Below are 13,953 nucleotides of genomic sequence, written 5' to 3' on the forward strand. Positions count from 1 at the left end.
GAAGTCTGCCCGGGAGGGTCCCCCTTCAGCTAACAAGCATTGAAGGTCGGGATGATCCTCCGGGTTGAGAACCTCTCCCACAGGAGAGTCTTCTGTCTCTTCTCCCACAGGAGTTGAGTTTGGGTTTTCCACTGGACCCAGCCCGTCCAGAGCATGGATCCCAATGGGTGCTGTCGGAACAGCAGGAAGAGAAGGTGTTCCCTCCACAGAGGTGGCCTTCTTGGTCTTCCTTCTTCTTGCCTTAGGCCTCGCCTTTGGCTCGGGTACCTGACTCACAGCCAGACCCGGTGTCACCTGTGACCTAGTGACTGCAGCAGCAGTCATGGGAAGACCATCCGAGATCAACCCCAACTCCACTAGATCATTTCCTAACAGAATGTTAGCAGGGACATTGTCCTGAACCAGGACAGGAAGCTTTGCTGTCTTGTCTCCAATCATGAGTGTGACTAGGGCTACAGGCGATAATTTGGGAGGCCCACCAGCTAACCTGGTGGTTCTCAGAGGAGCACCTACATAGTCCTCTGGCTTGAGCAGGGTCCTGTCCACCACTGTCATGCTTGCCCCAGTGTCTCTCAAACCAGTAGAAGGCTGGCCATTCAAGAGGACACTTCTCAAAAACCTACGGGTGTTCTGCGGGATAGTTGCCAGTACTTCTGCGTACTGGTCCCAGGCCCCAAGGGACACTAAGGAAATCTCTACCGGAGCACCAAATGTGATTCCTGTAGAGGAGGGGAGGACAGTGGCCTCCACCTCAGCCACGGGGTAAGGGTAGGTCAGGCTGACAGCCTGTACTCCAAGTGCCTTACCTTTACACTTGGGGTCACCCCTTTTGTGATCCAGAGCCCCACAATCCCAACAAGTGCCAGGAGTGCGGGGTACGGTACTGGAACCACTGGGAACCTGCTTTGCAGCAGGTGGACCACTACTCTTATTCCCACCCACAGAGGACTTATCCCCACCAGATTTTTGGGTCTTAGGAGAGGAAGGTTTTGGTTTACCCGACTGTGATTGCTTTTGGGACTCCTCAGCTTTCTGAGAGGTCCCCTTTTCTTTGTCCTTGTCCTTCCCACTGGAGTCCTTAGGGGACACCCGGTGGGAGACCCACTTGTCAGCCAACCTAGCCAGCTTAAAGGGGTCCAAAATGTTCTGGTCAGCCACATACTGACGCAGCTCTGGTGAACAGGCTTCAGAAAAATGCTCAAAAAACAAGAGGTGGGACAACTCAACAAAAGTTTTCACCTTGTAACCGTCAATCCACCCCATCATGTTCATGTGCGCAGTACTCACCCAGTCAACCCAAGACACATTCTCTCTTTTCTTAAAATCCCTGAACCTTTTAAGGTATTGGGTAGGTGTCTTGCCAAACTTGGCAATCAAAGCAGACTTCATACACTCATACTGACCCCTTTCTTCCACACTCAGCTTCAGAATACAGTCATATCCAGTTTGAGGCACTCTGCTTAACAAACACTTAGCCCAATCTCTTTTATCTACATCATGAATTGCACAAGCCATTTCAAACGCTTCAATCCATTGGAGGATATCTGAACCCTCCACAAACACACCAACCAAATCTTTCATAAACTTGGTGGCTGGGGACCTGCCACTCTCAATTGGTCTAGCTGAAGTCTCCACTCTAGCTCTCTCTAGCTGGATTCTCTGACATTCAGTGTCCTTGTCTTTGAGCGCAAGATCCCTATTCTTGAGTTCCACTTGCTGTGCCAGCTCCTCTTTCTTAAGCTCAGCTTCTATTTCCAACTTGCGATATTCAAAGGCCAATTTCATCCTTAATAACTCAAGTTCCATGGAATTGCTGGGGTTTGGAACAGAGGCAGCAGGAATGGTGGCATTCCCAGAAACAGATTCAGCGACAACCCCAGGGGCAGAGTCCTCACTGGTTGCATCCCCCCCTTCATCAAGGGTTTCACCATCAGTCTGGTAGTCCACCAGGGCAGCTATCAGCTCAGCCCTAGACTTATCCACAAAGTCTAACTCCCTGGCTTCACAAGCACTCTGGAGAGCCTCTAAGCTCATCCGAGTCAATTTACCATTTGCAATGGGCTCCATTGCCTGTAATGCAGTTATTTGGTACACACCCAAACCTTAATCTAATAAAGTGCGGATATTTTGTAAGTGGCACGGTTATACACTGAGTCTTAAAACCATAAGCATCCCACCGCTGCCACCAGCTTGTCAAGACCGGTGGGGGGGTCTGTACTTCCGCTCTCTATATGGTAGAGGAGAGGCACAGAGGACCCCAGCCAAGATTCTCGATTGTGGTAGCAATGGACGAGCAATCAAGGCCTAGCTTCTCAGGAGGTGATGCAGGCTGGTTCTTAAGTACAGTGTATCCCCAAGCCCCCACAAAGGAATGTCCACACACTGTATTACTGAAAACACAGTCTTTATATAATTAATATTCAAGGGTTATGTACACTTATCACAACAACGCACTTTGTGCTCAGGAAAACCAATAATGATAAATATCTACAATTCTAAAGTGGTACCACTAATATTAGACCTCATAACAGTGCATTCACAATACTGTAGCAATGGCACGGGGATCAATAAGAAGGAAACCAGCAATAGAGAGAGGAGAGATACCAGAGGGTTGAAACAATAGGCAGAAGACTGGCCCTTGCTACTGGACACAGTTCTGTGTGGAGATCCCCCCACCTGGGCAACCTGTAAAATAAAGAGATATAACACAAGCCCAGTCCATATATTGTTCAACAGTCTTATTCTCTCCTACAATGTTTTTACCCCCCCAATGTACCTGGTGGAGTCGAGTTCTTCGAAGAGGCGTCGACAGATCCTTCTTGAATGACCCCCTTTAAAGCAGGAGTCACGGATCGTCGAGAGGCGTCGAGAAACGTCGAAGACCTCGGGGTTCGGCGACGGGGAATCGACGGCCCTTCTTGAATGCCTTCCCTTTCAAGCGGGAGACACGGGGCGTCGAACGTCCGTCGACAAACGAGGTAGAACGATGTCGAGGAGGCGGCAGCTTCGTCCGAGCGGTGCTCGTCGGCGTCGGGGCGTCGGCGTCCTGCAAGGCGGAGGTGTGCGGGGCACCTCGATGACAATAGTTCTGGACCGCAAAGATTGTAGAGACGGGAGCCCAGCAAGGGCGTCGAGTCGCTCGAGTCTTTGGGATCGTGAGGTGGCGGGAAACCCACCGGCGGATTCTCCTCGGCGCGTTGGTCGTCCTCGACTTTCTCCGGCAGGACAAAAGCGGTCGACGGTGCGGACGAGGGAGTCCTTCGAGTCAAATGTTCTTAGGCAAGGAGCGGACGGCTCCGGTCGTCGGCGGCTCGGCGTCAAGTGGTTCCCACGGCTGGGCAACACAACTTCGACGGGCCTCCAGCGGTTGCACAGACCTGCGAACCCTGGTCGACGGCAATGGACTTCGACAGCGTCGATGTCCGGGTGCTTTACTTCGGTCTCCTCGGCAGTCCCCTTCTCCGGTCGGCAGCCTTTCGATGGTCTGGCGTCCAGGGAGCTTCGGCGAAGATTCAGCGGTGCTCGATGGTCCCTCGGAGCACGGGAAGAGGGCGCCTTACCAGGTCCTCTCTCGGGTCAGTCCTCGACGATTTCGACAACCTTCAGTTCCGTCGAAGCAAATGCCACAGCAAGTCTTCTTCTTCCAGCTGGACGTCGAGGATCAGCAAATCCAGTTACTCTTGAGTGGAGACTCAACTTCTGAATGCTTCTGAACAATTTCCAGTGGTGAGAGGTCCCCAGATATACTATTCTGTCTCTCATCCACACTGCTGGCACACACACAGCAGCCAATCACACAGAAGGGCATTCATGCAGTCAGTCAGCCAATCAGGCACACAGTGCATTCAGGCCACACTCCTCCCTTTCAGACACTCACAACAAGGAATGTGGATTGGGACAAGTACCCAGCCATTCAACACTACACACTGCATTCAGGCCAGTTTCGGGCAGGGCTGTCTCAGTCTTTGTCTCTCATGCCAGAAACCAGACAACCACAACAAGGAGTGTATATTGGTCACACACTCCATTCACCCAGGTCCCACCCACAGGAGGTACCCATAACATACAGTCACTGGGAAGGCTCCAGTCAGTCTAGCTGGGCCTTCACAACAACACCATATATGGAACTTCCACCCAACAGCCAGCCAGGGGGAAGGGACAGAGCCAGGGCTTCCCAGGACTTTGGGAAAAACAAGACAACAGGCAATAGAAAGCAAGAGGCCACAGGGGCCATCTTGTTTCTATCAGGAATCAACTGATCCCAATGGCAGGGCCTGGGTATCCCAAAATGGAGGACACCCAGAGCACCTGCCAAGTTTAGCATGGAGCTGCCACCAGCCCATACCCTGCTCTGTGGGCCACCCACAGGTGCCCAAAAACATACACTAGGGGCACAGGGTTGTACCCCTACCCATGGGTGCCATAAGGGTATCCCATGGGTCTGTTCACCAAACCAAAAGAGAGCTGCACTGCCAGGAGTCCCTCATGGACTCCTGGGCAGAAAACATGACAGAACACACGGTAAAAACAGAAAAAGGACAAGGATTCAGAGGCCCTGTCCCTCAGATGCATTTCCGGCATCACAGTGGCAATGCGGCAGACTGGTCGATCCCTCTAGTAAATCAAGATGATCCAGTCCTCCATGATTTTCAAGCTTTTCAGCTCAGTATGGAAAAACTGTTCGCAAGACATTCACAGGGGCAGGCCTTGGACAATGAGCTTCTTTCGTTGCGACAAGGTAATCAAGACCTTTTGGCTTATATTCCGTCTTTCAACAGACTGATAGTGGAAACTCAATGGCCTGAGGACAAAAGGATTACGCTGTTTTATAGAGGTCTACGTGGAGAGCTCAAAGATGTGTTAGCCCAAGTAGTGAATCCCCCACAAGATTGTTCGGACTATATAGACTTAGTCGTTCAAATAGATCACAGACTGCAGAACAGGAAGGCCGATCGTTCCAAGTTTGATGCTCGAGTATTTTCCAAACCGCCAACTCCTTCCAAAGGAGTAGACTCCGGGGAACCCATGCAAATAGGGGGCCTGAAAGGTCCTCTAACACAAAAGGAGCGGGAAAGGAGAAAACAGTTGCAATTATGCCTCTATTGCGGAAACTCAGGGCACTTTCTTCGAGACTGTCCGGTGAAACCTGCCAAGAAGGCAGTAGGAGCTGCAGTTACCAAAGTTACAAACTCTGAGCAGGGAAACGACCTCGCCCGACAAGAATAGAGGTCCTCTTGCCTAGCGTGAAAACCAGTTCCGTGACCTCGCAATTCGTGATACCTATGGTCCTCATTAGCCCTGATAATCTGGATCGATTACATGCAATTGAAGCTTACGTCGACAGCGGTGCCATCGCAATTATGTGGATCATGAAATGGTTTTGAGGATGAATCTAACTCTTTGTCCCAAGGCTGTAAAGGACGTCATTACTACGGTGGATGGAACGGAGATAGCCTCCGGACCAGTAACGCATACCACTCAAGAAGTGACGCTAGTAAGTCAAGATGGACACGATGAGAAGATCGTGTTCGATGTGATCAAGGCTCCTCAGTTTCAGATTATTCTAGGAATACCTTGGTTAGAGAAACACAATCCTCTGATCGATTGGCGAGCAAGAACGGTCCAGTTTCCAGAATGTGTCTCTACTTGTCACCCTCCACCTGGTGTTGCACTGGCAGCAATTTCTTCAGAGACTCCCCAGTTACCTCCCGAATACCTAGAATACCAAGATGTTTTCCGGAAGGATCAGGCTAACTCTCTACCTCCTCATAGGTCTTATGACTGCCAGATAGACCTGATACCTGGATCTACTCCTCCTTGTAGTAGAATTTATGCCCTCACCGAGCCTGAGAACCTTCACCTTCGACAATACCTGGATCAATACCTGGCAAATGGGTTTATTCGTCCTTCCAAGTCCCCTGCTTCTTCAGCTTTGTTCTTCATTCCAAAAAAGGAAGGAGACCTTAGAACTTGTATAGATTATCGCTCCCTGAACCAGATCACCGTCAAGAATAGATATCCGTTACCTTTGATCCCTGAACTCCTGGACCAAGTCAGAAAAGCATGCATATATACAAAGCTGGATCTTAGAGGAGCCTACCACTTGGTACGAGTAAAAGAGGGCGATGAATGGAAGACGGCCTTCCGCACCAAATATGGGCTATTTGAATATCAGGTCATGCCCTTCGGACTTTGCAATGCCCCGGCCGCCTTTCAATATTTTATGAACGATGTCCTCAGAGAGCTCATAGATGTGTGTGTTGTTGTTTACATTGACGACATCCTCGTTTATTCTTCATCGGAATCTGAACATCGGAAACACGTGAAAATGGTCCTCGAAAGATTGCGTCAACACAAACTTTTCGCTAAGTTGGAAAAATGTGTTTTCAACGTGACAAGTTGAATTCTTGGGATTCATATTATCACCTAGCGGAGTGCGTATGGATTCAAAGAAGGTCGATGCAGTTTTCAAATGGCCATCACCATCCTCCGTAAAAGGTGTGCAAAGCATGTTGGGCTTCGCTAACTTTTACCGCAGGTTTATCCCCGAATTTTCTCGAATAGTCCAGCCCATCACTGCCTTGTTAAAGAAAAACAAACGTTTTGAATGGTCTACCGAGGCGGAACAAGCTTTCCAGGATTTGAAGACTAAATTTATCTCTGCGCCAATCTTAAAACACCCTTGCCCCGAACTCCCCTACATCGTGGAAACTGATGCTTCAAGCCTTGCCATGGGGGCAGTTCTATCACAAAAGGACCCGGTAACCAATCAGTTGCATCCCGTGGCATTTTGGTCCCGCAAATTCTCGCCTCCTGAAATCAATTACACGATTACTGACAAGGAACTTCTGGCTATCAAGTCTGCCTTTAAGGCTTGGCGGCATTATCTGCTGGGGGCCCGACACACCGTTACTGTGATTACGGATCACCGAAACCTGCAATATTTGAAAACCGCAAAAGCCCAATCCTCTAGACAACTCCGTTGGGCATTATTCTTTGCCGAGTTTGACTTCATAATTACCTATCGACCTGGTACAAAAAACGGTAAAGCTGATGCCCTTTCTCGGATGGGAGTGGAAGAACACTTGATCAACCCTAAACCTGTACCAATCATTCCCGAACAAAGAATTCTGGGTGTAATCGCCACACAATCCATAGAGGAAGTTAAGGATAAAGCCAGGCAACTTGTAACTCCAGCAGACATACAGAATTGGCATCTGCAGGGAAAGGACTTTGCAGTAAAGGACAACTTATTGTATTTCCAAGAACGATTATACCTGCCCAGCACAGATTTACAGAAAAAAGTAATCTCTTGTTATCACGATTCTTTAATGGAAGGACATCCCGGTATGGCCAAGACCTCAGAAAAGATCAAGCGCTACTTCTGGTGGCCGTCTTGGAAAAAAGATATCAGAGACTTTATAATGTCCTGTGGAGTATGCGCCCAAAACAAGAGTCAAAAGGAAAGACCAGCAGGCCTCTTACGCCCTATTGACATCCCACCTCGCCCTTGGCATACGCTTTCTGTGGACTTCATCACCGATCTACCTCCATGCTCCAGATACAATACGATTCTAGTAATCGTGGACTTATTCTCCAAGATGGCGCATTTCATTCCGCTCAAAGGCTTGCCAACAGCAGCAACTCTGGCCCGAGAATTTCTCGAAAACATCGTCCGACTGCACGGTTTTCCTTCGGTTCTAATTTCGGATCGAGGTAGTCAATTTATTTCTCATTTTTGGCGAAGTTGCTGTCGGTCGGCTCAAATTGATGTGAGACTATCGACCAGTCACCACCCTCAGACCGATGGACAAACCGAGAGGACCAATCAAACTCTGGAACAGTATTTACGCTGCATGCTGCAACAAACTGAAAAAACTTGGAAAGACATCCTTTGGATAGCCAAATATGCCTACAATAACTCTGTCCATTCGGGAACTGGGAAAACCCCGTTTTTTCTTTTATACGGCAGTCACCGTCGAACCTCGGAGTTGGATCCCCTCCAAGATCTTGAAACACCAGCAGTAGACTACCTGCATTCTACAATCACCCAAGCCTTTAAGGAAGCTGTTTCTCACCTTCAAAGGGCTAAAGAACAATACAAGAAAGGAGCAGATCAACATCGGAAGGAAGCCCCTCAATATCAAGTAGGGGATCAAGTCTGGTTATCCACCAAATATCTACCTCTAAAAGGGCCACGCACATTCAACCCAAGATACCTTGGTCCCTATTCCATCACTACCATAGTAAACCCAGTAGCGGTCAAGTTGGACTTGCCCCCGCACATGAAGATACATCCGGTCTTCCACGTCTCTCTATTAAAACCCGTGCAACCTCAAACCCGACTAACTAAATCTCCAAAACCCATCCTAGTTGATGGAGAACTCGAGTTTGAAGTCAAAAGCATTCTGGACTCCAAGATCTCCAAATCTAAACTATTTTACCTAATTGACTGTAAAGGCTACGGCCCCCAAGAGAGATCCTGGGAACCTGCTGAATATGTCGACGCTCCTCGCCTAATCAAAAGATTTCACCGAACATTTCCTGACAAGCCAAAACCCCCGGAGAAGCCCGGTTTGGGAGGGGCCTTGAGGGGGGGTACTGTCATGATCTCTGCTTCCAAAAGGTCAGGGTTTTCCCAACTCCCTTGGAAGCAAAGCAGATCCATAACCCAGGTTCCGAGTGCCAACCAGTCCCAATTGGGACCTTTTGGACCCAGTCCTGGCGCCAGTGGCACCAGGCTCATAAATATGCCCAGTCCCAGCGCTGGAAGCGCCGGGCTCATAATGCTTGGGTGGACTTACCTGCAGCAGACCATGCTGCTTACTTGCCTGCCAGTTGAGCCTCTGATCCTCTTCTGTTTGGAACTACTTTTCCTGTTGGGTGGGGCAGGAGCCACTCCCTAGGTTCAGAACACAAACTCTTCTGGAAAGCAGGAACTCTTTTCTTACCTAGGCGTGGCTGTGGAAGGAGACACCTAAGCACTACAGGAGGCTATTTAAACCACACCCGATGGATGAATCTTGCTTTGCGTTATTCTGCATCCTCTGCAGCAGAACGCTCATCGTGTCTTCTGCATCTGATCCTGGGCCTAAGGAAAAAGGCTTACCATCCTGAATCCAGTCTTCAGCAACACCTATAAAGACAAGAAAGAACAGGTTAGCATTACGGTCTTCAGTGACAGCGCTTCACTTACCTGGTCCATCGGCTGTCACCAACGCCTCGCGCTGCATTCCGGCATCTGAAAGACAAAGGCTTACCTACTCTTCGTGCGCTCCGGAGGTCTTCGCACTGCATTCCGGCATCTGAAAGACAAAAGCTTACCAACTCTTCGCACGCTCCGGAGGCCTTCGGCGCTGCATCCCGCATCTGAAAGACAAAACAAGGTGCGTTTAAAGACATTGGGGAACTTTAATACTCACGTGCCATTACTCCTTTCCACATCTAACCCAGTGGGTATTCCGGCACCCTGCAGCCGCTCCGAACTTGTACCTGCAAAATAAAAAGACAGTTAGAGCGCATCGTGAAGCAGGCAACAAGCGCTTACTTACGTGCTTCCAGGCGCTTCTATTCATCACACGGGCTCCATCTTCAACTCACTTCAGCCCGTCATCTGCCATCGCCGGAACCCTGCAAAACAAGAGACATCATTACTAAAGCCTTTTAAAGACATTAGAATTACTCGAAACTTACCGTTCGTGCAGTAAACGACGGACAGCTGTCCTCTGAAGTCAAGAGGCCTGCTCCCCTTATCCAGTGAAGAAACTGGTTACAGCACCCTGCCCCGAGGCAGATGGAGAGCACGGCGTTCACTTACCTAAGGTGAGAGCGTTAACCTTTGGGGTTCTACAGGAGAAGAGAAAGGGAAGAAGAGAGAGACATTCAATAACCCAGTTCATTAATTCCATATTTTCTATCTGCAGAAATCTTACCCTTCGAGTCAGACATACAGTGCACAGAGGTCCAGCCCAAAGAGCCAGCCGTGTGTTACACATCACCTTTGAAGATACGGTATACGCCCAGTCAAGACTGGCGCCTCTACGGGAATCAGGTGAGCGTTACAGGATAGAACTGATGCGATAGCATTCACACAGAACGAACGGATGGGAGTACAGATTTTATTGAATCTCGATGGTAAAGGCATTGATGACATGAAACAAAAAGAGAAGCTAGATGATTTACAGAGAAAAGAGAAGGAAAAAGAAAAAAAGATTGAGACGAGAGAATAAGGAAAAAAGATGAGCATAGACAAGAACAGTTATATCGCAAAGAGCAAGAAAAGGTACGTGATCGTAAGCAGAGAGCAGCCAATGATCAGGACAGACAGGAGCAGCGAAGAATAGAGGAAGAGCAAAGGATACAAGAGAAAAGAATAAAGAGACGAAGGGATGAGGAAATCCAAAGGTAAAATGAACATAGAGGCACAAAGAAAGAGGAAGAAGGTAGGGTCAGAGAAGAAGCGCAGAGAATTCGATGACGATGTAGAACATAAGTGAAGGCAAAGACCACGCGATTTTGAATATCTGGAAAGGGAGGTTTAAAAACCGATCCAGTAGTAGATTGGAAAGATACAGAAGAATTCTTTCCTGAGTACAATTCAGTACCAGGCATGTCTAGGGCGAATATTCAGGTTGGCTTCGACACCAGAATCATCGGAGAGATGATCGATAGAATATATGATGAAATGGGGCTCGAACCAAGTCCCTCAAGGGGAGGGGGAAGACGAGCGCCTGGAGGGCTCTCAGCTTTACGATGCGGAGGACGCCTCCCGAAGTAGTAGAAATAGAGAACTGTCCCTAGAGAGGTTGGAAATCAGTAGGAACAAAGAGGATGCAAGAGGTTGCACAAGTTGGGCACAGACAATGTCAGACACCGAAAGAGCGGAGCATGAGGAAAAGGAGGAAGAGAGAAGACGCATAAAATGATTCTCAGGAGGGAAAAGGATAAGATGGTCAGATTTTAGTGGGTCTACACCGGGGGCAACAGTGTCAGCCACCCAGTCATACGGACACTAAGAAGTATCTCACGGTCAGAGGGGGGTGTCTCCACCACCATATGTGAGCCGGCTAAGGACATTGCCAGGCAGGCGGCGATGCAGGAATATTACTCCTGCAATAGACAGAAGAACAATAAGAGAAGAGAGAGAGAGGGCTATGCATCCCAATTTCTGTTGCTCAAGAAAGGTGGAACGAGACCAGGTGGTACAAGACCATAGTATATACCAGGGCCACACATGGATGGGGAAAACCTGAAAAATAAGCTTCTAATGTTGACATCGGGAGCTGGAAAATGGATACACGAGCTAGAAAAAATGACGGGAGGGACCACGTTAGCTATAGGGGATATCAAAGGTTTTTTAATCGCCATACTTGGTGATAGAGCAAATGATGTGTGGACACAGGCAAGTTACCCTACTGTGACCACAGTTAATACTGCGCATGACTGAGCACTATTTAACAATTGCAGAGCAGCGGTATAGAAAGCATTACGATTGCTATATCCAGATCCTTCCAACATGGGAGCGCTCATTACTCGGAAAATGAAGGAGTCAGAAGACCCTTTGCTTTACATTTAGAATTTCCAAGATGCGTGGGTACTCGAGACTCGACAATCTTGGGGGAAATCTATACCCGTGCTTCACCATATATTATGCCAAGGGATGCCAGATCGGGTACAGAAACAGCTCAAGAAATTGGTAGGAATCAAGGCCAAACCATGGTCTGAAATACAGTTGACCATAGCACACTTTTGCAAGCTGCTGCAAGAAAAGAATTGCAAAAAAAGTGGCTGCATGAAAGGGTGAAGAGGCAAAATGAGTGCAGAAGAAAATGTCAAAATATGTCATTGAAGAGGCAATGATAACTAGCACAGACTGGTTGAGCATGCAGCAAGTAAATAACCCACAATTTACCCCCGGGGAAGAGGATTTAGAGGAAAAGGATGGCAGAGTAATCGGGGAGGTTTTCAGAATAATCAAGGATGCTTTCAAAACATGCAAAATGGCAATCAATATATGTCAAATGGGAAAATAAGACCACCGCCAATATGTTGGTTGTGTGGATTGACAGGACATCTAGCACACACATGCAGAAGTCAAGGCATGATGCAAAACAACCGACGAACAAGAGCAGGTATGATGAATCCACCTGTGTTTTTACAGCAGGGAGGAAGTGGAGTTGCACAGGATCACACGGCACAACAGCAAATGCCAGGAGTGCAACAAAGCTTATAACCTCAGAATTTGATGAGATTTCCACAAGGACAGTCTCAGCAGGCGACGCTGCAATTTTCGTAGACTGCAAGTACAGGTCAGGCTGCGACCCCTGGAAGGAGGAGTAACACTGGTGATGGGGGTGGGGGGAGTCCATTTGCACAAGGTGGGACAAAATTGTATATGGACAAGGACATCTCACTGGGAACCCTGATGTGTTATATCCTATCAGTGACACCAGATTCTCACCAGGAACCAAGTTAAACATGACAATATCATTCGCAGAGGAGGGCATAGTATGTTCGACTCCAGGAATGCATTATTTTAATGTATGCGAAATGATTAGAGCATACATGGACAAGCAGCTATGAAGGCTCTACCACTAGAGCCAGAAATATTTGCGTATATGGAATACAGGTGCTAATGGTAGGGCTGTCAGGCCTTGCAGACAAAACCATGAGGACCCCAGATGAATTTCTATTTAGGCCAAGAATACCTATGCGCGAGTAAAAGGGACAAGAATTTCCCTTGGTGATACACACAGCCACGATAGGAGGGAAAATGGCTTTGATTGATGGTTGTGATGATGAAGGCCGACAGTGGTGCACAGTAATTGCCATTGAAGAAGGGTACAGATTGACTGACGTAACTGATGACAATCTGCTTGGCGAGCAAGCAGATAGGGGAGAAACAGCAGTTGAGGTAAATCTCACTTTTTGGGTTAAAATGATCAAAAGACAAGTGCCTCAGAGAATAATATTGACACAGAACCATCCTAAATATTTCGAGGATGACATGGCCCAGGTGCCTGACTGTGCGGACCACAGGCCCCTATGACTTATGCTTATTGAAAGGAATCGGAGAAGTAAAAATGAAACTGAAGCCAGGAGCAATTCTACCAAAAGCATGACAATATCCCATGACCACGGAGGCAGATGAAGGGATTTTTTAGACCATTTCGGCTATTGAGGAGCAGGGCATCTTAGAGACGTCAGAGAAGTCATGCAACACTGCGGTCTATCCGATAAAAAAATCAAAGGGAGGGTCTTGGCATTTAATTCAGGATTTATACCCAAAAAATAATATTGTTGAGGCTGAGTTCCCTTTAGTCCCTAACCCGGCGACAATTCTATGTATTATACCTGTTGAGTCAGAATATTTCACGGCGATTGACTTGAAAAATGCATTTTTCTCAAACCCATTGCATTGAGACTCCCAAGATCTGACGTTGTTTACATTCAGACAAAAGCGCCTGAAAAGCACAAGGCTACCCCAGGGGTACTGTGAGTCTCCTTCTATTTTCAACAGAGACCTGCAGATGGACCTAAGCACTATTGCATTAGAAAGTGTTGTCTTGCAATATGTGGATGACATCTTGATTTGCAGCACTACAGAGGAAAGATGCAGACACGATTCTATTCAGCTATTGACCATATTGGCTGAGAAAGGATATAAAGTTGACAAAGAGAAATTACAATATTGTCAGCAAGAAGTGCTGTACATAGGCTGCTAATCTCACATGAGGGGAAAAGGGTTACCCCAGAAAGGGCTGAAGCTATACTGAACACAGCCAAGCCACACACGATAAAGCAGATGCAGAGCTTTTTAGGTCTTTGCAAATATGTCAGGGCATGGGTCTTTGACTACAGCTCATATACCAAGCCCTTGTTACAGGCCCTAAAGAAGGCACAGGTGACGAAATAAAAGATTGAATGGTCTGAGACCATGGAGGAAGGATTTAC

Source organism: Ambystoma mexicanum, chromosome 5q, assembly GCF_040938575.1.
Source record: "Ambystoma mexicanum isolate Mex_15411 chromosome 5q, UKY_AmexF1_1, whole genome shotgun sequence".
Classification (NCBI taxonomy): Eukaryota; Metazoa; Chordata; class Amphibia; order Caudata; family Ambystomatidae; genus Ambystoma; species Ambystoma mexicanum.